The following is a 27840-nucleotide window of genomic DNA, read 5'->3' as shown; positions in this document are numbered from 1 at the left end:
GCATCGAACATACATTTTCATCTGTATCCAGGTCCATCTTCCTGTCCTGGATTGCACTAGATCGTCCTTTTATGAGAAGAACTGAATCTGTTTCTCTTTTTCCTCCATACCACCTCAGTGATGTCCGTGGGTGTAATAAACACTCACTAAATCTTTGTTTAATCCATGAATCTTAAGTGGCTAAATTCCTTAAGTTTAAGAGATCTGGCTGAACTGAGCTTTGTATGGAAGTGCCCCATTTTGCGACGCTTGGTTAGTTTCTGACCGTCATCCATGATGATCTTATGGGGTTTCCAGAAGCTTTAGGATTCGGAAGAGGTTATACCCAGTTCATGTCCTGAGGCTGTTTTCTCTCTGGGTCTCCAATTGTTTTGTACATAAATGTAATGTTTGCCTTCCAGTGTCCAAACATAACTTCTTGATGTCCTAGAGGCAAAATAATGTTTGGGAATGCATGCCCAAATTATTAAGTATAGCTATATTCATTATGAAGCACATAATCAGTGTTTTCTCTATCTCAGTATAAACATTCACACTGTTTTTGTTATTGTAGGAACTCTTCTCCCCCAATCCTTAGGGGCCCCTTGTGGAGAGACCTTCCATACATCATAGCGAATTAACTTTCCTTCCTTTCCCAAACTTTTTAATTAATACTTCACCAATGCTGTTGGAAAGAAGTTACATTTATGTGAAAAAGATAATGACCTTGAGAACCATACCACTACTATTATCTACCGGGGTTCTCTGGTGTGCCAGGCCCTGTCCTGGGCACAGGGAAACAGAGAGTGTAACAGATGCCCTTGGTCTCTGAGCCACGTCCTCATGACCCGCCTCCATTTTCAGACACGGCTTTAAGGGATGGTTCAGTGTGGTTTCAGATGCACTTTGTGGTGACAGTGTTGTCCCTGCTGTTTGCCTCAGTTCTCCAATGCTGGGGGGGCCACTTGATGTGCAAGCACAGACTGGAGGTGGGAGAGTTAACACCCCTGGGCATAGCCCCCTAAATTAGGGGGAGACTGAAACCGGTGGACAGATGCTTCTGCCTCCTTCTTCCAGAGGGACAATTCTTGGTGGCATCTGCATGGCTCCCAGGAGGTCCTGATGGGATTGACGCTCTGCTGTCCACGGTGTTGACCGTGGTAACACACCCTTATATTGGCTTTCCCTCCTTCCCTGTTTCACTTTCCCTACTCTCTCTCATTGTTTTCTCCTTGAAGGATCTCCCAAAGATCTCCCAAATGAACCCTCTGTACCAAGTCCTTATCTCAGGCTCTGTTTCCAGAACAATCAGGCTAAGCTAGTGAGTAAGATTTGTTTGTTCCCTGCCCTCCTTTGAATTTACAGTAGCAAAGACATACATTGATTAATCACCTAAGTAAAACTATACTATCTCAGCTGTGAAAAGGAAAAGGCACTTGTTTTCATGAGAGGTGAACCTGACCTAGCTTTGAGATGCAGGAAAGGCAATAATTAGGCTGGGGTGGGGTCAGGAATAGATAAGATCCTTCTGCTTTAGGCAAGAGAACGGTGTGTGCAAAGGCCCTCAGGCAGGAGAGAGTGTGGCTGTAGCATAAAGAGGGAGAATGCAGAAAGTGAAACTGGAAAGGCAGGTAAGGGTTGACTTGCAAGGTTTTGTAGACCGTATTAAGGACCTTGGTCTTCATCCAAGAGTGTTGGGAAGACTCCAGAGGGCTTTTAAAAGTGTATTTGGGGAACCCAGTTGGGAGACTGTTGCATTAGTCTAGAAGAGAGATGGTGTTGTGGACTAGGGGGCAACAGGGGAGATGGAGAGAAGTGGGCACACTGGGAAGATATGGAGGAGGAACCATCAGCAGGCCTTGGAGGTGGGCTGGGGGTGAGGGTGTGTTGAGTTTTCATTGCCCTGGAGACAGCCTGGTGGAAGCGTCAGGTAGGCAGCCTGGAGCTCAGAGGAGAGGTCTGTGCTGGGTTTTTTAATACACATGAAGCATCTAATCACCGCAGCCCTGTGAGGTAGGTCATCGCCGCCGTCTTTAAGAAAGTGGTGGAGGCAGGGTTTACGTCCAGGATCCCTTTACCTCAGAGAGCACTTTCTCTCTGCTGGTGACTTCTAAACTGCAAGCAATTCCTTTTTGGTTCCGTTTCCCTCTTCAGGAAATTCTGTGAGTGAGAAGTACCTGCCTAGTGTCTTATAACCCTTTAGAGCCACAGGGAGCTGTGAATAAACATGACAGACTGGTTTTCCATTGTTTCATTCAAGTTCAATCAGAGAATGGCTAGCGTTTCATTCCCTGGAAGGAAATAATGACACACCTTTGGGAAAACCATTATCAAAGGTTCTATAAAGCAGCATGTGTTTGCGTATCATCTTGGTGAAATGTTATTGTCTGTCCCTGTTTGAAGTTAGACACCAGAAGAAAATAAGAAATGGACACAAACGAGGAGTTACATTGTAAAAGCATAGACAAAGGTTGCTGGCCTAGAAAGTCGTACACCGTAATTTGAGTATAGACGAGACACCTCACATTACACTAATATTCTGTATAGCAGCTAAAATATATTAGAAAAATAAAAATATGGAAACAAGGTCAGGTGATTTGCTTTGTCATCGGTTTTGAGTCGCTGCGCAGCTTCTATTATTTAAGTAAAGAAAATTGAAACAATAGAGATATCGAAGAAATAAATTGTCTTGCTGTTTTTTAACTGTACCTCGAGTTTTGTCACACTGTGTGTTGCCCAGCTCTGCCATGTGCTATCTGGACAGCAATTTGTTTTTTAAGTTGTAATTTGATTTACTTTGGCTGATTTTTAAAATCCTATGCCATGTAGTCAGTATTCGTTAAAGAATGTTTCTGGTAAGTGTATCCTTCCTGACTTTGAGGTGGTTCCTCAGAAATTTCCTTGTGATGAGTTAAAACAGGGAAATGATAAATAACTAAGGGCAAAGGCCTTTCAAAACATTAGGGCAAATTGATTGTCTTAGTTTTTTAAAGGAAAGTTTATGTTAGGATGATGGTACCCTGAGGCTGGAGCGGGGACTCTCTTCCCAAGAAAGTGAGTTTATTTATGTGGGTCTTGACTACTGAGCCTGGTGGTTCAGCTGGGGCTTTTGAATGTATAAGAAATATTTTTGGAAAGATGTGTTTATGCGTTATAGAAATGAATAGGTTCACATTGGCTTTCCAGACAACTTCGGGGTATGTCTCTGTGGAATTTCCATCAAGGATGAGGACACTTGAACCCGAAATAACTTTGGATTGATGGATGAAGGAAGAAAGTGGAAGCAGCATTTTAGAATGGATTTATTAAACATTAGGACTACTCTATTCTGGAACTCGTATTTGATTATTGTCGTTCATTCACCAAACACTCATTGCTCGTATGGTCTTTACTACGCCCCATGTTAGGAATGCTGGAGAAGGACTCAGAGAACAGAGTTTATGCCCTAGTAAAACAGGTGAGCATATGAGCAAAGAATTTCTGTGTTGTGTGGTAAGTAAAGGTGCAGTGATATATCTGATAAAGATTTATTGTCCTTCTTATGTGACATTAGGGAAGTCATCTCCGAAGAACCACATAAGTTGGTCTTGAGAATGACAAGGAATTTCTCAGGTCATTCACGCGTTTTAGCCAGCATGGAGCATTGGACCACACAGTGTGCTGTGGCTGCAAGGAGTTCACATCAGTGGTTGGCGGGACAGGAGGTGGAAGGGTCAGTGGAGTTTCGTATGCCATGAAAAGAAGTTTGGGACTTTTGATTGTAAGGGATGGGTGATATTGAAAGATTTCAAACTGGAGCATAACAGAATCTGATTTGTGTTTCAGAATTTTCCTCTGGCTGTTCTGTGCAGGAGAGATTTGTGGATGGAGAGAGGACTGGAAATATTCTGCTAGGAAACAGTGGAGGCAGAGCTCGGATCAGCTCCTGGGCTCTGAATGAACACAGTGCAGTGAAGGAGAGGGGGCACATGTGAAGGGGATACTGAGGGAGTAGGAGCCAGAGGATTTACTGACACCTCGCCGTGCAAGATGAGGAAAAGGAGAGCAAGCCTAGGATGATTGATGGGGTTCTATCTTGTGAGAGTGGCCAGATGGAGGGGCCATTATCCTGGTTTGGGTACACAGAACTGGGTAATTTTGGGGCAGAGTAGGATTGGGAATAACTTTAGTTTGGGTCTTCTTGATTTTGAGGTGACACATCCAGTAGGTAGATGAGTAGGTCTGGAGCTGAGAAGAGCCATTTAAGCTGGAAATGGAGACTTGATTATCATCCACAATAGTGAGAGCCATGAAGTCACCCAGAAGGAGAATGTTGAAGGTGAAGAGATGAGGACCAAGCCTGGAGCTGAGGAACATCGAGGGAGGTGGGCGTGGGTGAAGGAGCTCAGAAAGGAAGCTGAGAATCACAGGAATCTAGTACAGTACAGAGGTTCAAGAAGTTGCATAGACAGCATTTCTTATTTTCGATTTTGTGATGAATGAAAAAATCTGGAGAAATGATAATCTTTGTTAGCAATATTAAAATCCATATTTACCATTAGGAACTAAATCAGCTTTCTTTAAGATACCACTTATAAGTTGTTAGTTATCATGCGTAAAATCTGCTGTTAAAGTTTAGTAAAGGGCTTTAGAAAGACCCTGTATTAGATTGCATTGTTAACCATTTTTAGTTGTACCTGGTACTCTTCCTGTTTCAGACTAAGTACTTCTCTGGGAGGGCCTGAGACTATAGCCATGTCCTACTTCGTGTAATTGCCATATTATGCACGTTTCTACTTCAGTTTGGTTTCCTCTGAGTAGAAGCCCTACTTCTCACAGGGGCTCTGTGTGCTGAACCTGGACGTCCAGAGAAGAAGGTGAGGCTCGAGGTCACACGGACTGTAGATGCTGAGGAAAAAGGAGAATGGAGGGGCCTCTGGTCTCTGCTCAGCGGTGAACTATGCCCCCTCCCTGTAATTAAGTCTATCATAATTTCCACTTCAAACATAACATTTTCCTACCTGCAGGACACACCCACAGAAGAATTCCAAACCTTCCCATGGGGCAGAGTGGGAGTGCTCCCCACAAATACTCATTAGCCCCTTTCATCCCCGAAGATGAAAGATCGTTCACACATCAACAGTCCCCACGAAATCTCTTTGAGGCCGGGAGGTGGAGAATGCAAAGTGAGTCTGGATGGAGAAAGACCTGAGGTGCTGTTTGCAAAACAGCTTGTTAGGAGACCAACACTCGAGCCAAGAGACTGAGTTTATGTCTGAAAGACGACTCACCGTGGGTACGATCCCGTATTGTCGGTGCCGTTATGACACCAGGTGCTGCATAAATCCTATCAATGCCTACCTGATCAATAGCTGATATTATCATTGATTTGCTGATGGAGATACAAGCGTTCTGACCAAAAGACGATTTCTGATGACAAACTTCTTCATGAGCTCCTGTCCTTATCAGAGTTAATTTTCTTCTAAAGTTAGTCTTTTGTAAAATAGTTAGTGTACCGTGAGTTTAATGTATCTGTATAAGGTTTAACCGTGTTAATCTTATCTAATTAATTGAATATAATGGTAAGCTTATTAACATGCTCTTCAAATTATAGTTATCAATAAGCCTTTTTCCTGTATGTTTATTAAGTTCTTTCTAAGGAACTAAGCGACTGTTTGTTGCTAGACTGTCATCGATATACTTTCTCTCTTCAGACCTAATCCCAGTGCTATTTAAAATAGTACTGGAGGCTCAGAGAGTTGTCAGTAGAGGGGGTGATGGGGCCACCAACGTTCATCTCACGACCAGGGCCTTGGGGAGTTAGAGACTGGAGGAGTAGACAGGAAGTGGGGCTCCGAGCAGCTCTGGACGAGGACAGGGAAATGCAGGGTGCAATTCTGGAAAAGAACAGTGGGTGCAGGGGCAGTTCCGGACAAGGACAGTGGGTGCAGGGGCAGTTCCGGACAAGGACAGTGGGTTCAGGGGCAGTTCCGGACAAGGACAGTGGGTTCAGGGGCAGTTCTGGACAAGGACAGTGGGTTCAGGGGCAGTTCCGGACAAGGACAGCGGGTGCAGGGGCAGTTCCGGACAAGGACAGTGGGTTCAGGGGCAGTTCCGGACAAGGACAGTGGGTGCAGGGGCAGTTCTGGACAAGGACAGTGGGTGCAGGGGCAGTTCCGGACAAGGACAGTGGGTTCAGGGGCAGTTCCGGACAAGGACAGTGGGTTCAGGGGCAGTTCCGGACAAGGACAGTGGGTGCTGGGGCAGTTCCGGACAAGGACAGTGGGTGCAGGGGCAGTTCCGGACAAGGACAGTGGGTTCAGGGGCAGTTCCGGACAAGGACAGCGGGTGCAGGGGCAGTTCCGGACAAGGACAGCGGGTGCAGGGGCAGTTCCGGACAAGGACAGCGGGTGCAGGGGCAGTTCCGGACAAGGACAGCGGGTGCAGGGGCAGTTCCGGACAAGGACAGCGGGTGCAGGGGCAGTTCCGGACAAGGACAGTGGGTGCAGGGGCAGTTCCGGACAAGGACAGTGGGTGCAGGGGCAGTTCTGGCCAAGGACAGTGGGCGCTGGAGCAGTTCTGGCCAAGGACAGTGAGCGCGGGGGCAGTTCTGGCCAAAAACAGTGGGTGCAGGGGGAGTTCTGGACAAGGACGGTGGGCGCGGGGCCAGTTCTGGACAAGGACAGTAGATGCAGGGTGGGACACCATGCCAGTAAGCACCAGGTTGGGAATGGGACTCCAGCTCCTCCAGGTTGCTCTCCACCCTTACTCTGGGGAGGCAATACTATTAGGTAGTAAGGGGAGCCTGGGTGAATTAGATATTCAAGTTGGATAATATGAAAAAAAAATCCTCTGGCTAATTAATACGGAACATTTTCAAAAACATGCTTAATATCATAGAACTATTTTAAATGCAGTCAAATTCTGTTATAGTAAAAAGACTAAAGATGAGCTAAATAGAATATTGCCCTTTTTATGTCCTGCTTAGAACAACAACAAAAAAAGCCAACAACCAAAACTGTTGAAGAAAGCCTTCATCTTTGTCTTTTTAATTCTGTTTCCTTGGGAGTGAGGACATAATGACCCTACCTTTTCTTTCCTTGCCTAATGTCACTTTGGAGTCCCTAGGGTTTTGAACCAAGTAAGAACAAGATTGGCCAGAGGCATTGGTATAAAGGCAGAGTGAAGGAGAGGATGTGTGTGGTGGAATTATGAGAGGCAGGAGTGAAGGACTCTCAGGCAGGAGGAGAGTGATGGGGTTCCAGATTTGGAGCCGGCCGGCAGTGGAGGTGAGAGGCTGAGGGGTTATTAATAGTTATTGGGTTGTGGGATGAGGCATGGGGGCTGGAGTTCCCCGGGGGTGGTTTATGAGGGGGAAAGGAGTGGAGCATTCATTCTGGGCCCAGAAATTTTGACTCGAATTGCCTTCCTAGATTTCATCCCTGTTGTGCATTTCGCGTGCTAAACAGCAATAAACATTTATGTTGCTCTCCTCTCCCTACCCTTTCTCCATTTACAGCCATGTTCTGATTGAAGTTTTAGTTATTCATTTTCATAAAATAACAGGTAATAAAATACCTATGGGAAATGTGGTGCTCATTCCATGCTGAAGTAATTAAAATTAAAGGTCTGACATACTTTCAGTCGGAGGCAGTTCTGTGATTATAGCTGGTTAGGGATGTACCAGTGATTTAGATGTAGTAACTAACTTGATGCTAATTGGTATAGATGCTGATTTGGTCCCCAGAGAGATTGATTGCTGGATGGATGGTCACAGGAAGAGCCAAATCCTGAAAATATACCATGGCGACACCTTCAGTCACATCCAACTACTGAGTGTTTTGAAATTCATCTCTCGCCCCCAAATTCTTTTTATTTCACATACACAGAACTCACTTTTAACAAATTTGCCATAATTTATGCTAATTTCTCAATTCCCATAGTTTATTGTGTGTTGGGCCCAAAGGACAAGAAGCTGTTTATTCTGTAGACTCCTAAGGCATGCTGAGTACGTTTTTTAGTGATGGATAATTTTTTTTTCTTAAAACAGCAATCCTATAGGCTTAGCCTTATGTTAAACTTAGAAACAGACCTACGATAGCCTCCCTTTTCATAAGGCTCCCTTGCTTGTCTGGGATTGAAGGAAGCCTCAATGCCCTAATTAATTTAATTATGAATGATTTTAGAATATTATGAAAATAATTTTAGCATATTACTATAGATATTAAAACATAATCTTCAAGTCTAATTGTGTAGGTTTCTCAATTTACATTTTTCCCTTTAATTTACCCACGTAGTCATTTCCTAGAGAAATACATTTTTTTAAAACATTTTGCATTATTTGTTAGTAACGGACATTTTGGCCTCGGCCTGGGCATGACTGAGTCATCTTGCTTGCTTTGCGCTTGTTAAAAATAAGTCAGAGTTTTTATTAGTGTTGCTCACTGTGGAAGAAACCCTGCGTTTCAAGTCAGGGGTTACAGAAACCAGGACTAGAAGAGAGAACTAAGATTTATTATTTAACATTTCTTTACTTGGATAAGCCGTATGTCGGATAATTTAAAGATCTTTTCTCATGTTGTTTTCACAGCAGCCCCGGGTGGTGGGTATAATCATTTCCATTTGCGTGGAGGGAGATCAGGTTTAGAGAAGCATATAAGTGACCCTGAGTCTGGGATTACCGAGGGGCAGGTCTGGGGTTTGCTTCTCACTCCTCACCGGGCACTCCGGCATTCTTATGAATGAGCTCTTTTCTGTTTTGCAAACACACTGTAGGATTTCCCATTGATTTTCATCATTAGAAACTCCTTTATAGTTAATGCTCATTCGTATTGATGGATGGTGACGGGTAGTACCTGTGGGTGGGGGCTCATTCATTGTTGGCTTGTGACTTCTGCTTTTGAGGTTGCTTCTAATGAATACAGCCCACGTGACGGCCTGGACTTGAGGAGGCTCCAGAGTGGGGCATCTCAATCTGCTTCTCTCTTTGCACTCATTTCACGCCATGCTCCGACACAGTTGAGGCTTCTCCATGACTGTGCGGCTCTCAGGCTTCTTGGTCTCTCTGTCCTTAATCCATACTGTCCTCTTTATGAGAATATTCATAATAATTCAGGGTCTTCTTGGTTCCTCCATCCGAGTTCGACAATTCTTAAAGGCCAGGTCCATTAGCAGGGCTGTCCTGCTCCGCTCAGCCTGATGCCATATTGTCCTTGTCTGAACTCCCACCCTGGGAGCTGCTCCAGAGCCCTGAGTGATGCTGGGGTGGGTGTCATCCCTCGGTGATCTTTCGTGATCCCAGCCTGCTTTCATCTATAGGTGTAATATCTGCCTTTATCTCTTTGGAAATAGATTTCTCGCATCCTCCAAATCTTTTTTAGAAGTTCTATAGTCTGTTTCATTATAGAGGTTGAATTTTTTTTTAAGATATGTTTTCTTTTCCTTTTTTCTTTTTTTTAAAGATTGGCACCTGAGCTAACAACTGTTGCCAATCTTCCTTTTTTTTTTTTTCTGCTTTTTCTCTCCAAATCGCCCCAGTACATAGTTGCATATTCTAGTTGTGGGTCCTTCTAGTTGTGGCATGTGGGACACCACCTCAATGTGGCCTGACGAGTGGTGCCATGTCCGCACCCAGGATCCGAACTGGTGAGACCCCGGGCTGCAGAAGCAGAGCGCAAGAGCTTAACCATTCAGCCATGGGGCTGGCCCCTTCATTTCCTTTTAAGCTGGATCCTAAATATATCCTCCTCTAGTTTAACTTGATGATCTTAGTGGTGGTTGCTGCTGAAAATCTCTGTTTCTGATAGATTTAATGGATTTTCGGTGATTTTTCTTTTCTTTTTTTTAAACCAAGGGAAATTTCTGGCATTTTCTTCACAGCACCGTCTTGCTCCCATCTGAGATTGCCAGTTTCCCTTTCCTCTTTTTATAACTTATAACGTCTTTGCCATCTTTTCTCCCCTCCGACTCTGGGCCCTTTGGTAAGTGCTGCTGTGTCTAATTCATCCTTGTAGCAGGCGTTCACAGTGCCCAGCATCGCACCTTGCTGTTAATTGGGACTTAAATGCTACTAAATGTAGAATGACATATTTGTCAATGACAGTCAATACCGCTGAGATTCAGATGTATATAGTGTGAAACTATAGGCTGAGTTTATATGGATCCTAGCATTTTGCTTTCTTCAAAAAGTTCCTGATATCGTTTTGTTTCTTGGGTCATTTCGATTTGCCCCGTAATAATAGAAGGAAACAGCAACAGCTGTTTGACCATTGGGAACTCTCACACCTTCCCCTTTCTGCAAAATTAATTGATGAACAAAACCCAAAGCAGCCTTCTGTCAAGTGTTTCTCTCACTTTCCAGAAAGGCATCATTATCTGTACCGTGGCTTTTGGTTTTGTATTTGTTAGCATCATTCCAAATCTTGTCTCTGATTTCCATATTGTTGACACAAGCACTGCAAGGGCCTTCTCTGTGAGCTGGTACCTCTTTATCTCCCCCGTACTGTTTGTCAGTAGGAGGACATTAAAACATTTATGAAGGGTGTTTAAACGAGAATTTACAACAAAACCTACAAAATCTTTATTTTCAGAAGTAAAAGTATACATTTTGTGGGCAAAGTGTATAGCCACAGGTTTTCTTTTTCCTAAATATTTAATTTTGGACAGAAGTTTAGGTAAAAACAACATGGCGTCTTCAGGTGTCAAGTCCAGTATGGCATCTTTTAAGTTAGAGTGACATTAAAGAGCTGTGTAATATGTTGCTATAAAAATAGCGTCTGAAATAACGTTTCACGCCCCGAACTACATCCTCGGCCGTGGGATGAACTCTCAGATGTCACCAGAGGGCAGGATAACAGTTAAAGCAGTCTTAAAATGAACCTTGCATGGGATGGACTGGTTGCTTTTCTGGTGGGTTCTATGGCATGAATTTTCTCAGCTAAGTTCATGACTCTGAAATCATTATTTCCTGGGCGTCCACAGGACCGGGGCCAGCAGAAAATATTTCTTTGTCCATTAAAGTATTAACTTGTATCCTGTCTCCAGGAAGGGAAAATGTGACAGCTTTGAAAAGTTTAGGAGGATGAAATATTTTAGTCATCGATAGTATCATTTTGTGGCCGTCTTTAGTATTAGAACAGCTGAGGACAAATCTTTCCATTTTCTCCTGAAATCCAGGGATCCTTGACTCATCTGCTGCTGTGAACACAGAAATAACTAGCATCATATTTGTTTGTTCCTTCATTCGTTCATACACTCATTCTCTCCCTTATGGTCATTCAACAATTACTTGCTTTCCAGGCATTGTGAAAGAGATCCTCGGTTGCCCTGTCTTTATAAATGAATCCTCTGAAAAAAGACTCACAAATTTCTTTTCCATAATATGCTACCTTTCAGGAGTTATGTCTAGCCTTGGAATGAGGTAAAGTTATCCTTTGAAAAATGTGTCTGGCTTAGTCAGCTGAGCTCTGAGACAGAGGTGGGAGTCCCCTCACTGATTATATCCCGGGAACCACTCACACAGCCCAGGTGGGTGGGTGTGTCCCGTAGATGCTTGCTGAGAGCTGTTTAACGCGTGATTCCCTACAGATGGCTCAGAGCCTGTAACACTTCCTGATACAAAAGTGGTTGATGAGTTAGTTTTATACTTGCATGTCCTGGTGTTTGCCCTTTCAAGTGATGTACAAATGTTTATTTCCTATTTTAAGGTCAATAGAGCCTTTCAATTCCCCGCCCCCGCCCCTCTTTTGGTAAAGGAGCATTTGAATCCACGTTGTAGTAGCTTCTCCTTGTGTTTTGTTCTGTCGCTTGGGCCACCCTTTATAAGCCAGTGTGTTGTGCTAATTTGTTAATTTAATAGTTATTCAACAGTGCCTCGCTTGATCTCATTTACTTCTTTCATCCCCATGCTTCTTCAGTTACTGAAAAGGAATACTTCATTTAATCTAAGGATGGGATAAAGGAAATGATAATATTGTACACATGTAAGCTGTTCCTATAACGAATGAATGGATATAATTTCCTTCAGTAGCGCCTTTGGCTGTTAAAGTGGGATATTTGCCTATTATAAACATAGAGCCTTGTGATGCTTAGCTTGTGTCGGTGACACTAAGCAGATGAGAGAATATGATAGATGAAGAGAGATCGAAAAAGACAGGTAATTGAGAGCCCCTGCTACTTTTTAATGCCTACCCCTTCATACACAAGTGTTCTGTTTTGTTTATTTATAAATCTTATTCTTCCTTTCTTCTCTCCTCTTCTCTCTCTGAACAGATGCCAGGTATGAGGATGGGATGGTTCTCAGTGTTGGTAGGGCTGGAAGAAGAAGTAGAGATGGGCAGGACGATCGTCTCACAGGGGTGAAGAAGAGGAAAGCAGATATTTCCTACTGTGATCATCCAGGTGGTCTCCTGGGCCCACACAGTTTTAAGTTTCTTGCGTACGAGGTGATTGCCTGACTCATCTCTGTTCTCTGTACGCCCAGCACTGCATTGTAAATGGGGTGAGATGCTGGCCTCCCCTAATGTAATTCTTGGTAATGGATGCTGTGGTTTTAGAAATGACAGGGAATTATTATATTGCAATTCTCTAGTGAAGAAAGTCAGTCCCCGTGATTCGCTGAGTTCTGTCGATCAACTGGATGAGGGTCATCCTTCAGTCTAGAAACCAGAATTCAGTGGTGGCTTTAAGACACGCTAAATTTCTTTTGTCTTGGCAAGTGATGGGATAAGATCCTTAGTGGTGTCTTCTCATGTCCTGGAAAATATGGCGATAGGTGTCAGGTTGATACAGGGATGAAGGAAACCAGGTCAAGTGCCCCCAGAAAAGCAGGTGTAAACTTGTGGCTTTTTCTGACTTGGACACAGAAATCCTGTAGTATCATGTTGGCTGTACTCCTAAAGGTTGAAGCAGATTCAAGGAGTGGGAGCATAGATTGGCCCACCTTCCCTCATAGGAGAAGTGTCAAAGAAATGTAGACATTCTTTCCTGGTAAAGAAAGATCCATTCTGTTCTACGTGGACACTGAATATAGGTAATTTTTGTGATGTGGGCATCATTGTTATTGCTTTTGGGTTTTTTTTTTAACACTAGGCTTGGGGCCACCCCTGTGTGCTTCCATAGCATCTTAGCCCTCTGTACCACAATGTCTACACTGCATTGTGACTGATGACTTACTTGTTTACAGGCTGTGCGAGACAATAGGCAGGTTCTTGGTCACCATCCTATTCCCAACATTTAACATAATGCCTTGAACACAGTAGATGTTCAGTGGATGCTTCTTGAATCGAATTGAATTAACTTAATTAATGTCCTGCACATTAAGCACTCAAGCTAAATTGTGTCAACTTGTGCATCCTTGAATTTTGTCCCTGGATACGTGAACTTTGTAGGAATCCTAGGGAGGATGAATTCTAAACAGAAGCCATCCTAGGGAATACAGTGGCCCATATGGATATGCCTTGTTCTGTTTCTAGCTGTTCATTGATTTTTTTTTTTTGGTGTTTCACATGAACTATTTTATAAATAACAAGGACCTTGCTGTAGCTTGGTTCATAGTCAGCAGTAAGTACTGTGCTCTGTGTGTATAAAACTCTGCCATTTGGGATAGACTAAAACTTCCTATTTTCATTGTAATCAGTCATCCCTTTGTCATCGATTCTCTGACATCCCATAGTCTACCGGGCATCTCTACAGTCTTCTTTTGTTAAGGAAGACTGCTTCTTTGGCTAAGCATCTGATCCATTAGCTCTTTGTGCAGACACAGTGTGTTAGTTTCACCAAGAGGCTGATGACAGTTGATATTTAATGAAGGCGTACAGTACATCATGATCCGTCTTACCTCATGTCGCAAGGAAGAGTCACAGAGAGCTTTGTTTGTTACGGCTCTGACATCTCTATGGCCAAGAGACTGAGATAATAAATAATCCACCTGTGAACGGAGATTCTGGAGGGGCTCAGTCACGTGGTACACACCCGGGTCACACGAGGGGTAAATGGAGACTGGAGTCGCATTTCTCTCCCCCACAGAAATGGCTCCTGGAAAACCTCCCACTTTCTGTCTAGTGTTACTACAGATGTTGAGTTGAGTCTCTGAGTTGATAAGCTGCCTAGCTGATAGCAAGGCTAGAGTAAACCCAGAAACTTTAAAACAGTTTTTTATTCAGAGAGATGGGAGATTACCAAGGGGATTTAATTTGAAGAAGGCGAGAATTTGAGAGAGAAATTTCTCAGTGAGAAATGCCTTCTTTTTACCTAGTTGGGGTGGAGGGGGCGTATTGGAAGGGCTTGGGTTAAGTGGTGACTTTATCTTTCTCTTCCCCAGCAATTTCTCCTTGACCTGCGTTGGGAATTGTGTTGAAGGCTGCAGGCTCTCACTGTGTCGCCCAGCACTGAGAGTTTTATAAACACTGGGTGCTGTGAACTTGGTCCAGGACTCGACAGTAGGCTTCCACATTGATTAATGTGCTAGCCTTTCTTGCGGTGTGGCCTTCCTTTTTTTTAACTGTGCTGTAGCTGAAGGTCCAGTTACATTCAGCTGTTAGGGAAGGTGTGGGGGCAGAATCGTCAGGACTGTAAAATCGAAGGGCTTTTTATCCCGAACTCAAGGGAGAAAAATGTAAGATGTAGTCATGTTGAATTAAAATGATGTCATGGTGGCAGGCAAGCTCAGAGGCTCCAGGCCTGGCTAGTTTTCATGCTGAAGGGAGCGTGAGTGAAATCTATTGATTGATGACTCTGTCCACACATGGTACCTGTGTGCTGTTATAGATGCAAGCACACTCCTGGTCTGACTAAAAACACAGAGATGCTAGAGTTTTATTATAGGTGTGGTTTACCCAGCACAGCCTTGAATCTCAGACTTCAATACACAATGGGCCCCGTTAGATCTTTCTATAGTCACGGGGTATTGCAGCCCCTGTCCCATTGTTCACTCACCTTAAATCATGGCATTCGTTGACAGCTAAACCTAGTCTACACTGTTGAGAGAATATCCACTTGCTGAAAATGGGTCGTAGTCCTTCCAACTAGATGAAAGTTAATTGTTCACGTGGCCCTGGAATACACGCGGGAAGTGGAAAATGTTGTGAACAGGACACCAGGATCCAAGGAAGAGCACTTTGGGCAACCACTGATCCGTCACTGGGACAAACCACTGTCACCTGTTCTGAAACAGGGCTGATGCTGTTGTTTGGCGATTGAGTTGCAGTCCCAGTTTTTGCCACTGTCTATGCGGCAGGTGTAGTTTATCCTCTCTGGGCCTCGGTTTCTTCATCGGCAAAATGAACAGCGTTGAAGTGAGTGTGCCCTAACCTTAAACATTCTGTAATCCTGCCCAAAATCATTTCAATTCAATATGATTAGTGGTCATATTAATCAGGATTCTCCAGAGAAGCAGAATCAACAGGAGCCTGCCTGCCTATCTATCTATCTATCTATCTATTGAGAAATTTTAAGGAATTGTTTCACATTATTGTGGGTGCTGGTAAGGCTGGAATCCATAAGACAGGCCCACTGACTGGAAATTCAGACAAAGGTTGATGTTGCAGTCTTGAGTCCAAATTCTGCAACGCAGGAGGCTGAAAAGTCAGACAGGGTTTCCATGTTGCAGTCTAGATGCAGAATTCCTTCTTCAAACCTGAGAAAAATATCCTAACTGAGAAATCTCAGTCTTCGCTCTTAAGTCCTTCCACTCATTGCATGAGGCCCACCCACGTTATCGAGGGTAATCTGCTTTACTCAGAGTCTAGTGATTTAAATGTTAATCACGTCTTAAAAATACCTTCATGCTAACATCCAGACTGGTGTTTGACCAAACAGTTGTGTACTACAGCCTAGCCAAGTTGACACATGACATTAACGATGACAGTAGATAAGCTGTAACTTCCCCTTCATTTGTAATATGTCATAGTCATGTGATGGAAAAGCAGGCTAGTCTAAAATTAAATCATGTTGTGTTAACAATTTGATGCATCAGTTCTTCTGTTGGTCCATTCATCATGCATTTATTAAGCACCCGTGTGTAAGGCCTTGTGCTAGACATCAGGAAAACAAAGATAAGTAAGATGAGTCCTCTACTTTCAAAGCAATCAAAATCTAGTAAAGGAGGAAAATAAGTGAAAAAGTAATTACTGCAATGCAGTTGCCTATACTGGCCAGAGTGGGGAGGTGAAGGAGAGAGTGATAACACTTCATGGAAGGTAGGAGGTCAGGGAAGGCTTCACAGAAGAGGAGACACTTAATCTGGGTCTTGAAGGGTAATTAGGAGTTCTCCAGGGAGGCATTCCCAGCAGGGAACAGTATATGCAAAGGCATAGAGAATAAAAAACTGTCACACTCATAAAATGGCCAAAAATTCAGAATGAATGTATGGAAAGCTTCTGTCACATAGTAGGTGCTTGAGACTCAATATCTGTTGTTATCACTGGAGAAATTAAAATGTGGTAGATCTTATATATTTTCGTTTTGGTTAGTAAGTAACCATCTGTCAGGTCATCTGTAAAATTTGACAATTCTTGGCTTTGAGTCCCCTGAAGCTTGTTCAATTTCCCATTCCTACCATTTGAAAATATTTTCTTGTCCATACTGGGATAGTTACAAAGTGAATTAAAAATTTATGTCTGTGTGGGATTTATCTTATAAGTCAGGCATTCTTAACCAAATATGTCAGGTTTCTAAAAATGTTCTTTGAATCAGTTATGTCACCTTGGGCATGTCTGCTTCATTTAGCTTTAAATTTTCACCTGTAGAGAGAGGGAGTTGGGCTGGTTTTTGAAGGTGCACCCAGAGGATATTCTATGATCCTATAAATGAAAATTGTTGTCTCTGCTCTGTCTGGTTATGTGCATGTATTTCTGTAGCGTGGACCATTGCTCTAATCGTGCCTTTCCCAATAGTGACTGTTTACAATAATAATACTTTATTGCTACTTTGAGCATTTCACATGTTTCAACCCCTTTATTAAGTATTTTATGTGCGTTATCCCATTCAATACATAGAATAACCCTGCAAAGTAGATAATATCATTTCCATTTTATAGTTCAAGAAACCAGCAGCTCAGACAGTTGAAATAACCAGGCTGATCTCACTCAGGTGGTCATGGGGAAGCTGGGGGTTGAACCCTGATCTTTTGACTCCAAAGTCTGGATTCTTTATCAAAGACTGTGACCCAGAGTACACAGTTATTATCATACACAGTATCTAGTGTACATAGCAGAGGTGAAATAATGTCTTCTAAGAAGACAAGTCTCACTCTCTGACAGCAATCTGTTTCACATTTTAAGTAATGAAAGAAAAGGGAGGTACTTTCTGGTGTGTTGACTAATGGTGCTGTGAGTTTGGATATATCACTGGGCAGCGTATCAAACACAGGAGGAAGTTAGTATTCTCCATAATATGAACGGACCCAGAAACCACCTGCTTAATAAGTAACAAAATTTTGATCCTTTGAGTCAACTTACTTGCATTTGGATTCTGCCCCACAATCCATGATAACTATCCTTAACGCGCTGGTTCTTATTGGGGTCTTGGCTGGTCCCTGTGCCTGGGGGATCATTTCCCTAACTTTGAAATAGCATTCAGATCTCAGCCTAGTTGCCATCTCAGAGAGCCATTTCCTGATCTGCCAATTTAAATCAGCCACTTGTCACTCACCATCTCATCATCTTATTTTACATCTCTGCATTGCATGTATCACTCTAGGATATTTTTCTTATTTGTTTATTTACCTATTTGATTTGACTGCTTCCTCCCATTTGAATGAAGCTCATTGAGAGCAGAGACTTTCTCTCTTATTCACTGCTGTATCCTCAGCATCTGGAGTAGTGGCTTGAACACAGTAGGCTCGCTCTGTCTGTCTATCTAATCATCCATCCATGTATCCATCCATCCATCCAACTGTCCATCACCTCCTCCTCCTCTTCCTCCTCCCCCTCCCTCCTGCTCTCTCTCTGTCTCCCTCTCTTTCTCCCTCCCTTCCTTCCCTCCCTCCATAGAACTATCTATGAAATGACTTGGCCATACGAAGTTATAGGCTGAAGCTGTAGACTTGCTTCTCCAATTAGAATGTGGGAAGACCTTCATATTTCCCTTATAATTAGTCACTTAACCCTTGATTTTTCTTTCAGATTCTCCCTTTTCGTATCAAGCCCAAGATATAGCAGAATGCTGAGAAATTGAGCTTTCATTACAAAATTCTAATTTTGAAAAGTTATTTCTCACCACCTCTGTGTGTTTGTTTTCTCTTGCCAGGGCTCTGTGGTTGAATTACAAAGTCACCTCTTCAGCCAGCTCATTCTGGATAAATGAATGATTAGACTAAGTGCCATCCACACTTCCTCCAGGGGTAAGTTCACGGCACTTGTACATCTCAAAGAATTATTGTCTTTCAGTCTGTATTTCTTACGTGTCTATTGCCCATGTAACTCTGTTAACTGATCTTTGTTTGTGGACCTGAGTGGGAAAAGCCAATGTGGATTCCTCAGGTGCTGGTAATTGAGGTTCCTGCGGGCAGTGGGGTACCAAATCTGAATGGCTTATTACAAACACACTTTGATCTGATATGCTGGGAAACTATGCATCCCTCCTCTCTGGGAGCCTGGGTGGAGAAGTTGCAGTCTGGGAAGCATTCATTTCCATCTCTTTCCATGTCAAATACTGTTAGAGCACATCCTTGAACTCCAGACCAGCTAGGACCTCCTGCTGAAGGACAGCTCTAGAGGAGGTAATTTCTGGTTGTAAGATCAGGTAAGCTCAGGAGACTTGGATGCTAAGAAACCACTGAGGAAAGGTGAGGTTCCAGCTGTGATGTCAAGGCTGTTTCCTTGTGACTGGGGCATTTTACTCGCAGCTGTATTGGCGTTGCAGGTTAAGTACCACAGCAGGACTGCTGAATCGTTCCCAAAGCTGTGTTTGGATTGGTTGCAAGGAATTCCCTGGAAATGTTTGCAGTGTCTGCAGTTCAGCTTGCTTTGCTGCAGCACACAGGCACGAGCATACACTTTCCAGGCAGCAATTCATCCTGTCTTTCCTGGGCTGCTTCATGCCCTCTGGATCTCAGCTCAAGGTCCTGCCTCCAAGAGACCGCCTCCGACCACCCAGTCTAAAGTAGCCACCCAGCCACCTGCCACCAAGTCACTTATTTTAATTCTCTGCAAGTGCTTGTCTCTACCTGATAGTTTGCTCCTTTGTGTATTTATTTATTGGTCTGTGGTTCAGCTCCAGTGTCACTGGGGCAGAAGGTCCATAACGACAGGACACTTGTCTGTCCTGTTCCTCACGCAGCCCCACAGCCCCTGGTGCACAACAGATGGTATTTTCTGACTGAATTCGTAGTGCGTGCAACAGTTAAATGAAGCTCACTGTGTGAGTTGCTCGGTGTCATATGGTGAGAAGTTTGTTCACACTGCAGGAGATATTGAAGATTCGATTTGTCTGGGTAATAGTTTTTAAAAATGTGAATTGTTCCATCACAGAATTATCAAGTTTGTCATTATATTCCATGTGAACAGGAAGTTTTCTAACATTTCTGAGTTTATTTGCAAATATAGTACATATTAAAGCTAGAAATTTTGATAATTGGTAAGTTTTGTGTTGACTGACTTTTGTCTATATTAGAATATTCAAAAGAAATATCTAGCCTCAGGGAGGTATTTTATTTATGCTTTAATGAAGTTAAAAAATTGTGACTGAAATACACCTAATTGAAAAGCCTAAAGTCTAGATGTTTTTGGAGTCAGACTGCCTGAGTTGTTTGACTCCTGTCTCCGATATTTCCTGGCTCAGTGACCTTGGGCAGGTTATTTAACCTCTTGGTGCCTCAGTTTCTTCTTCTGTAAAATGGGGGTAATGAAAGCATTTTCCTTATAGAGTGATTATGACTAGGTATGTTAATATGTGTGTTATATACATTTCTATTTTATTAGTATATTCTCAGATTTTTATATATTCACTACATCAACGAGGTTTAAAAATCTTGCATTTGGATACGGTTCATAAAGTGGATGCAACTTTGAGAATTTGTTTTCACATGACACAGATGAAAACAGCTGTCCATTCCTGAGATCACTAGAAAGAATAGACTTGCTTATATTATTTGTAATTTTAATAAGTTATAATAATGATGAAACATTGTAAATAAGCCATTTTCCATATGGAGAGCAAGGCCGTTGTCTCTCTGCTATCAGATAGACTTGGTTTAAGTTTTTTGGTCATCCTAGTTTTGTGATCTTCAGCAAATGACTTTCCTTAGCCTCCTTCAGCTGCAAAGTAGTGAATAATACACAGATGAAAGAAGATTGCTATGAGAATGAAATATGAAAATATATATAGCACCCTGGCACAGTGCTTTAGAATTCTGTTTCCTTCTTCCTTTCCTTCCAGGCCTTAGATTTAAGAAGGATATTGATTATCCAGAGGAAAGTGATCATGGTGAGGAGTGTTTGGAAGTCGCGTCCTTTCATGATGATGAAGGGAACAATATTCAGCCTGGAAAGTAGTAAGCTTAGTAGGGAGCTTAATGCCTGTCCTGATGTATTAGAGAGTATGTTGCGTGAAAGGGAGCAGGGATGATGAGCTTGATCAGAAGCTTGAGCAGCTCCTAAGGGAAGCGCTAGTTGGCACCCGTGAGTGACAGCAGAAGGAAGCCACTTTGGGCTTCATGTGAGGAAGGACTTCCTTAGGAGCTGTGGGAAGTGGGAGGGGTGGCCCTGCGGGGTATTGAACTTCCCAGGGCGGTTGTGGTGTCTGGAGGCTGGTTGGCTGCGGGTCAGGAGCTAGGTAGAAAGGATTCCTCTGCTCACCAGGAAGGTGGGGGCCGTGGCTGTGTGGTCCTTTACGGTGCCTCTTCTGTGTATGCGGCTCCCTCCCCAAATCCTGCCTGTACATCTGGTTGTCTTGGCCAGATGTGGTTGTGTAGAGACATATGTTCCTAGAGACCCAGGATTTGGCTTTCTGAAGTCAGGGAGTTGGGACTGCTGATTGGTGTCTTTTAAAATATTTTTGGGGGCCAGCTCCATAGAGTAGTGGTTAAGTTTGGCGCATTCCACTTCAGCAGCCCCGGTTCATGGGTTTGGATCCTGGGCACAGACCTACACCACTCTTCAGCCATGCTGTGGTGGTGACCCACATATAAAATAAAGGAAGACTGGCAACAGATGTTTCTCAGGGTGAATCTTCCTCAGCAAAAAAAAATTAAATTAAATTAAATTTTAAAAATTCAAGATTTAAAATGTTCCTGTTTTATCATTTGCATCCGAGGTTACAAACTGGTGACCTTCCAGCTGCTTCTGGGTTGTGGAAAAGCTTTGCTGGGCTGGCAAAATATGTCCCTGACAAGTGTTTTAAGGATATGTAAATTAGTTACCTACCTTTAAAATGAAAATTTTACATAAAAGCAGCATGAGTGTTTCTTAAAAATGTGTTTCCTCTGGCAACATTGGGTTCTGCATTCCCAGGTGGCAATGGAACTGAGTGGCTGGTGGCCCTTTTGGATGAGTTGTGGATGGGCCAGTTTCCCACAGTCCCTGCCACTTCATTCAGTCTCCCCAACACTGAGTGTCAGTTGCTATTTTTCATTTACTTAAGTTGTTTTTCTTATAGTAGAATTAGGAGAAAATCAAGAACGTTTTATCTACTTCTGCATTAGTTGTGGAAAAACCAAAGATCTTTCTGTAGAGTTTCATATTTCAAGAGAAATGGAACCAGAGGTTTTTTGTGTGTGCTGAAGAATACTCGTACAAGTTTAATTTGCGATCAAGTGGTCTCTGTTTCGTAAGAACACAGCACCCCAGCCTGCTTCATTCATATATTTTAAACAGCCTTGAAGGTATGTGAGTGTGGTCCCCAATCTGGACAGTAAAATTTTCCCTCTGTGTTCAGAGACAACTCTTTTGCTTTTATTTAAGGCCATTTGTTCTCTCTCAGCAGCAATCTCTGTCACCTTCCTTAAGATCACTTGTTGGGTCTCCTGGCTCCGTGACATGGGAGCAGTGTATAATCTGCGCTCGCGTGTGGACTCTGGAATTAGGTTCCATTCTGCCTTCTCCAGGGGACCCCAAAACTCCTTAGACTTTCTGGTACCAAACAGATAAGGGCCTGTAACCTCGTTTTCTCAGACTGGGGTTGCCAAGAGAGTTACGGTCATAGCCCGCTAAGGCACAGACTGAAATCTTAGGACTCTTTTCTGTGTGCATTTGATTTTTAGGGCAAAACATAATCTGGTTGGTTTGTTTATTCTGTTTTACAAGGGTGGTTCTGGCTTCTTTGTGAAGATAAACTCGAAGGGAAGGAGAGAGCAGGGAAGAACCATAAAAATTGACTTCCGTTGTTTGTAGGATGATTGGGTGGCAGAGAGGAGTGGGAAGTGCGTTGATAGTGATGGCAAGACTAAACTTAATTAGCGGAATTGTTAGGATGGCTGATTTAAAGTCCCTGGAAGGAGTTCTCATCTATCAATTGGGTATTTCACCATGGAATGTGCTCCTTAATAGAGCTGTGAACTTCCCATCAGTCAGCGTATTTAGACAGAAGAGAGGGCCCATCTGTCAGGATACCACGGGAGGTTCTCCAATTAGAAGCAAGATCGGGCCAGACAGACGACCTCCGCGGTCCCTTCAAAAACCCAGATTCAATTATTCTCTGAATTAAACCGATTAGGAACCTTTTAGCTTAAACAGCTTCACTTCAGTCCATAAAAAGGAAATATTGTGAGTGGAATCAGAGGCTGAATATAACACTTTTTAATTGCATTTCGTTCAGAGCAGATTACTTGTACTTCCCTAAGTGTTCCAATATAACCCTTAAAAAATGTTGTAAACAGATGTGTCTAGTGGCTAGTAAAAGCCACAATTTTATAAGCATATTTCGTAAATGATTATTTCTACTGAAAACTTTTATTTTACCTTAGCTCAAACTCATTTTGTAGTTTTCCTTTTGGTAGCATGATTTTTTTTTTTCAGATTGGCCCCAAGCTAACATCTGTTGCCAATCTTCCTCTTTTTTTTTTTTTCCTCTCCCCCAATTCCCACCAGTACATAGGTATATATTCTAATCGTAGGTCCTTCTCGTTCTGCTATGTGGGATGCTGCCTCAGCATGGCCTGATGACTGGTGCTACGTCAGTGCCCAGGATCTGAACTGGTGAAACCCTGGGCCACTGAAGCGGAGCACGCAAAATTAACCACTCAGCCAGAGGCTGGCCCCTTGTAGTATGATTTTTAATACAGATTTTTTTTTTAAATTAATTATTTTTGTATATATGTTTTTATTTTTAAATTTTCTTTCTTTTTTTTTATTGTGGTAACATTGGTTTATAACATTATGTCAATTTCAGGTGCACATCATTATATTTTGAATTCTGTGTAGATTATATCATGCTTACCACCCAAAGACCAATTTCCATCCATCACCACACACATGTGCCTAATCACCCCTTTTGCCCTCCTCCCTCCCACCTTCCCTCTGGTAACCACCAATCCAATCTCTGTCTCTATATGATTGTCCGTTGTTGTTTTTATCTTCTATTTATGAGTGAGATCATATGGTATTTGACTTTCTCCATCTGACTTATTTCGGTTAGCATAATACCCTCAGGGTCCATCCATGTTGTCACAAATGGCAAGATTTCATTGTTCTTTATGGCTGAGTAGTATTCCGTTGTGTATAAATACCACATCTTCTTTATCCATTCGTCCCTTCATGGGCACATAGGTTGCTTCCAAGTCTTGGCTACTGTGAACAGTGCAATAATGAACATAGGGGTGCATGTATCTTTATGCATTTGTGCTTTCAAGTTCTTTAGATAAATATCCAGCAGTGGAATAGCTGGATCATATGGTAGTTCTATTCTTAATTTTTTGAGGACTCTCCATGCTATTTTCCATAGTGGCTGCACCAGTCTGCACTCCCTTTAATATAGATTTTATCATTTATACAAAAATATTACCTGTTACTTATTATAATGCATTCTATTTAACTTCGACATTTAGGATTTTATACATTATCAGTACTTGTCAATTGTCAAAGTGTATTTCATTTGGATAGAATGACCTGCAGAAAGAAGTCCCTTTAAAAGAAAAGTTTTGTTAAGAATTTGTTTTAAATCTTAATTTTTATGTTACTTCATATTTGCTCATTCTTGCAAAATTAATTAACTGGCCATTTGGTTAAATTATTGGGGCTTGCTTGTTATGCAATGTTTAGGTACCACTTGAACTTTATAAATATTTATGCCATAAAATATCTCATTTTTGTGATAATTGACTCCATTAAAATTTTTTTTGCATGTTTGACACCTTTGAAACGCTTAGAAAAAGCTTGTATGATGAAATTTAGATTTGCTGTGGGTTTAAAGTACTGTGCTGGTATTGCATTTTGAATTATCTTAAAATTGACTATTGATTTTAAAGATACATGGCTGTGTTCTGTTCAGGCATTTTTGTGAGGCCGAAGCAGCCTGGAATGTGAATCACTACAGGAAAACAGCCGGGGAGTTTTAAGCAGAAACTCTGAAAGTTTTGCTCAGTGGGCATTGATAACACGAGGGGTGGCTTATTTTAAAGGAGTTCTAGACGCTTCTGGCACGAAGATGTGGACTGCAACAGATGTGGTTCTTCTTTTCACGTTCTCCACCACCGCCACCATCACTGTCATCTCCCAATCATTCATTCATTCACTCATTCACTCAACGGATATTTATGGGGTATGCACCATGTGCCGGCACTTTTCTAAAGTGCTAGACTTAACAGTAAACACTTTTAACAAGATCTCTGCATTATAGAGTTTGCATTCACAGGCAGGCCTTGTGTTCGACAATCTGCATGTATGCTTACAACATCCCTGCGAGATAATGTTATTCCCATTTTACAGATTAAGAAGCTGAGTAGTTAAGTGACATGTCCAGTGTCACATAGCAGGGCCTGAGATCAGGGCAGAGGGACCCTAATGCCTGGGCTCTGAGCTGTTTTGCTGGCCCCCTGGGAACAGTGACTAGGTGACACATGAATTGCAGGTGTCAGTTGTACATTTGTGTGGGTTCTCAGCGTCACACCACGCTGGTAAGGTAAAACCTCTGGGAGGTAAAACCTTCAAACCATGGCAGGTTTGGATGTGGAGGCCAGCCATGCATGCTCTCACTCTATTCTCTGGACCAACTTGGAAGCATTTGGTTTCAGAAACAGACCTGCTAGATTTGTGCCTTCTGATAAAGTGAGGAACAAAGTTACCTCTCCCAGTAATATTCTGTGGACTTTAGGATTTTCACATGACTAATTTGCGTGCTTCATTTTCCTCTAGTATTGCCTTCCTCTAGGATATTTTTGCAATATTACTCCAGTTCCATGTTTTTTAGCACACATTATTTGAAGAATTGCTTTTCCATCGGAAACAGCAGACCACAGCTCTTTTTAGCACATGAGCTCATTTGTGTAATTTCATCAAAGGTGGAAGTTTATCTTTGTGAGAGATTTATTTAATCTTTTGCAATCCTGTTTGGATAAAAGTAATTTATATTTTTAACCTTTATTTGTTATTATTACTATTATATATATGTGTATATGTGTATATTAATTATATATATATATATATATATTTACTAGATGAAGCCCTTAGAAGTGACTATAGATTACCAATCAAGAATGATGCTTGGCGGGTATTCTTTCCATACCATTGTGTTTGACCTCAAAAGTGAAGACTATGGAAGGCGTTGAGTTTCTTGAATTTTAAGCAGAGAGATTATTTCTGACAGCTCATATTACTTTAAAAATTGTATTTTTAATGTCATTTTTTATAACTATTTATAGGCTAGCACATCCTTATTTATATTTTTATTTGAGATAGGCATTATTATTATCAGCTCCATTTTGTGATAAAGATAATGGGATTTGGAGGGCTTCTGAGTTACTAGGAGAAGAATTGCTACCCAGGTCTACTGGTTTTGAAGCCTATGATATTTCCGCTACTCCCTGCGGCCTATTTTTTATTAATTATGATTTGTCAGGTGATAGTGAGATGGAAGATATTCATGTCCTTGATTACAATCAAGTTAGCAAAAATTTTTGCTTAGTCTTAACTAGGCATATAGTAAACACATGGTGTTTTAAAAAAAATTTCAGCTTTATTGAGATATAATTGACGTATAAAATTGTAAGATATTTAAAGTATGCATCGTGGAGATTTGATATACATACACATTGTGAACGGATTCTCACCATCTAGTTAATTAATGCATCCATCAGCTCACATATTTCTCTTTTTTTTTTTTTGGTGAGAACTTTTAAGTTCTACTCTCAGCAGATTTCAATGATACAATACAGTGCTATCAACTATAGTTGCTATGTTTCACATTAGATCCTTAGAACTTACTCACTTTATTGCTGAAAGTTTGTACCTTTTTTCCAGCCTCTCCCTATTTCCCCCACACCCCAGCCCCTGGCAACTGCTTTGCTACTCTCTATTTCTATGAGTTTGACTTTGTGTCTGTGTGTGTGTGTGTACGTGTGTACCCGCCATTTCCCCCCAACTTTGTATTTAAAAAATTTGCAAAAATATAGAACAGTGGAAAGAATTGTACAGGGAACAATAACCCCACCACGTGAATTCTATAGTTGTTAACATTTGCTATATTTGCTTTTAAATATGTCATTTTGCATTATATGTTTGAGGATAGAATACTTCTTAAGTAGTAATTTACATAATTCTCGGAGATCTTTGCCAACGAATTTAATTTTAGATGCCTGTTAACACATATGTCCTGTTATATTATTATCTCAGGATGAAGCATTAGAAAGCTAGAGTCTAGTTTTACGATTTGGAAATATGCTGGGTTTTGTAATTTTAGGATGGAGTACTACATTGAGAATATTTTACTGAGTTAGGCAAAGTCTAAAGAACTTGAAAAATCTTACATAGTTTGAAACCCCAAGTGACATTATAAATTCATAGAACTAAAGTTATTTGGGTGACCTCAGTGATAAAAAATGGAGCCAGACGATGCAAGCCCATTGGAAGAGTCTGAGGCATGTTGGAGATAGTTCAGTCTTGAAGGCATTTCTGGCGTAGAGAGATCTACGTATAAAAAGTATCAAAAGATCAGAATTGTCTTAGAAAGTCTGGAAGCAGGAATAGAACGGGGGCGTGCAAATCTTTCTGTGCTGTTAATTGTTCTTTTCACGCTCTTTTCACTCCCAGGAGCATCTCTCTCTCAATTTCCTGCTTCCTTCTGACATAATGCCCCCTCCCCTATGTGTCAAGAAGTGGTTCTTCTGTCTCAAGGGTATATGGAAGAAATGTGCTTCTTTTATGCTAGTTTATATTTTATTTTTTTCTTTAGTAACAGAACTGATGCTGCTGGGTCTAAAGGAGCAGGAGTTCAATGACTTAGCGTTCTTTCTTCTTCCGTATTTACTCAGGGTGTTTTTTAATACACACACACGTCACATTAACATTTTGGGAATTCCCATGTTTTCTGTGATGTGATTTGGCTTCCGTGGCAACCTTCTGACTTCAGTCCTGAGGGTTGTGGTCTCTTGAGTGACATGGCCTGGCTCTGCTGCCTGCTGCTGGCTAGCCGTGTGACCTTGAGCAAGTAAAGTGAGGGAATTGAGATAGGCAATTTTTGAGGTGTTCTTCACCAGCACTAAAAATTCCTTTGTTCCGTGTTCACTAATTTAAATTTTTGCAGAGGCTAGACTAGTTTGTATAACAACTGGAGTGACGATCTTACGTAATGGCTCTTATTATCTGCCAATTAAAATTAGAAAGTTTACTTTTAAGAAAGTATTAACTACGTGGAAACTATATGGAAAAAAAATCTGTGTGCGTGTACATGTGTGTGTAACATATATGTAGTTGCATGTGTGTGTATGTAACAATTCATTTTTCCTGTAAGATA

At 41.9% G+C, this 27840-nt stretch overlaps 1 protein-coding gene across 4 annotated transcripts in view; it reads left to right on the top strand.

Moving 5' to 3' along the window:
* The window catches only part of TIAM2 (TIAM Rac1 associated GEF 2), a 234327-nt gene that overhangs the window by 76202 nt on the left and 130285 nt on the right, over positions 1-27840 (top strand). For all 4 annotated transcript variants that reach the window (XM_070603135.1, XM_070603134.1, XM_070603136.1 and 1 more), the window contains exon 2: positions 18205-18298. The gene's annotated coding sequence lies outside the window, so the exon portion shown is untranslated. The remainder of the gene's footprint in view (positions 1-18204; positions 18299-27840) is intronic.

Source organism: Equus przewalskii, chromosome 32, assembly GCF_037783145.1.
Source record: "Equus przewalskii isolate Varuska chromosome 32, EquPr2, whole genome shotgun sequence".
NCBI lineage: Eukaryota > Metazoa > Chordata > Mammalia > Perissodactyla > Equidae > Equus > Equus przewalskii.
The sequence above is the reverse complement of the archived record's forward strand: the minus strand, read 5'-3'. Positions and strand labels throughout refer to the sequence as shown.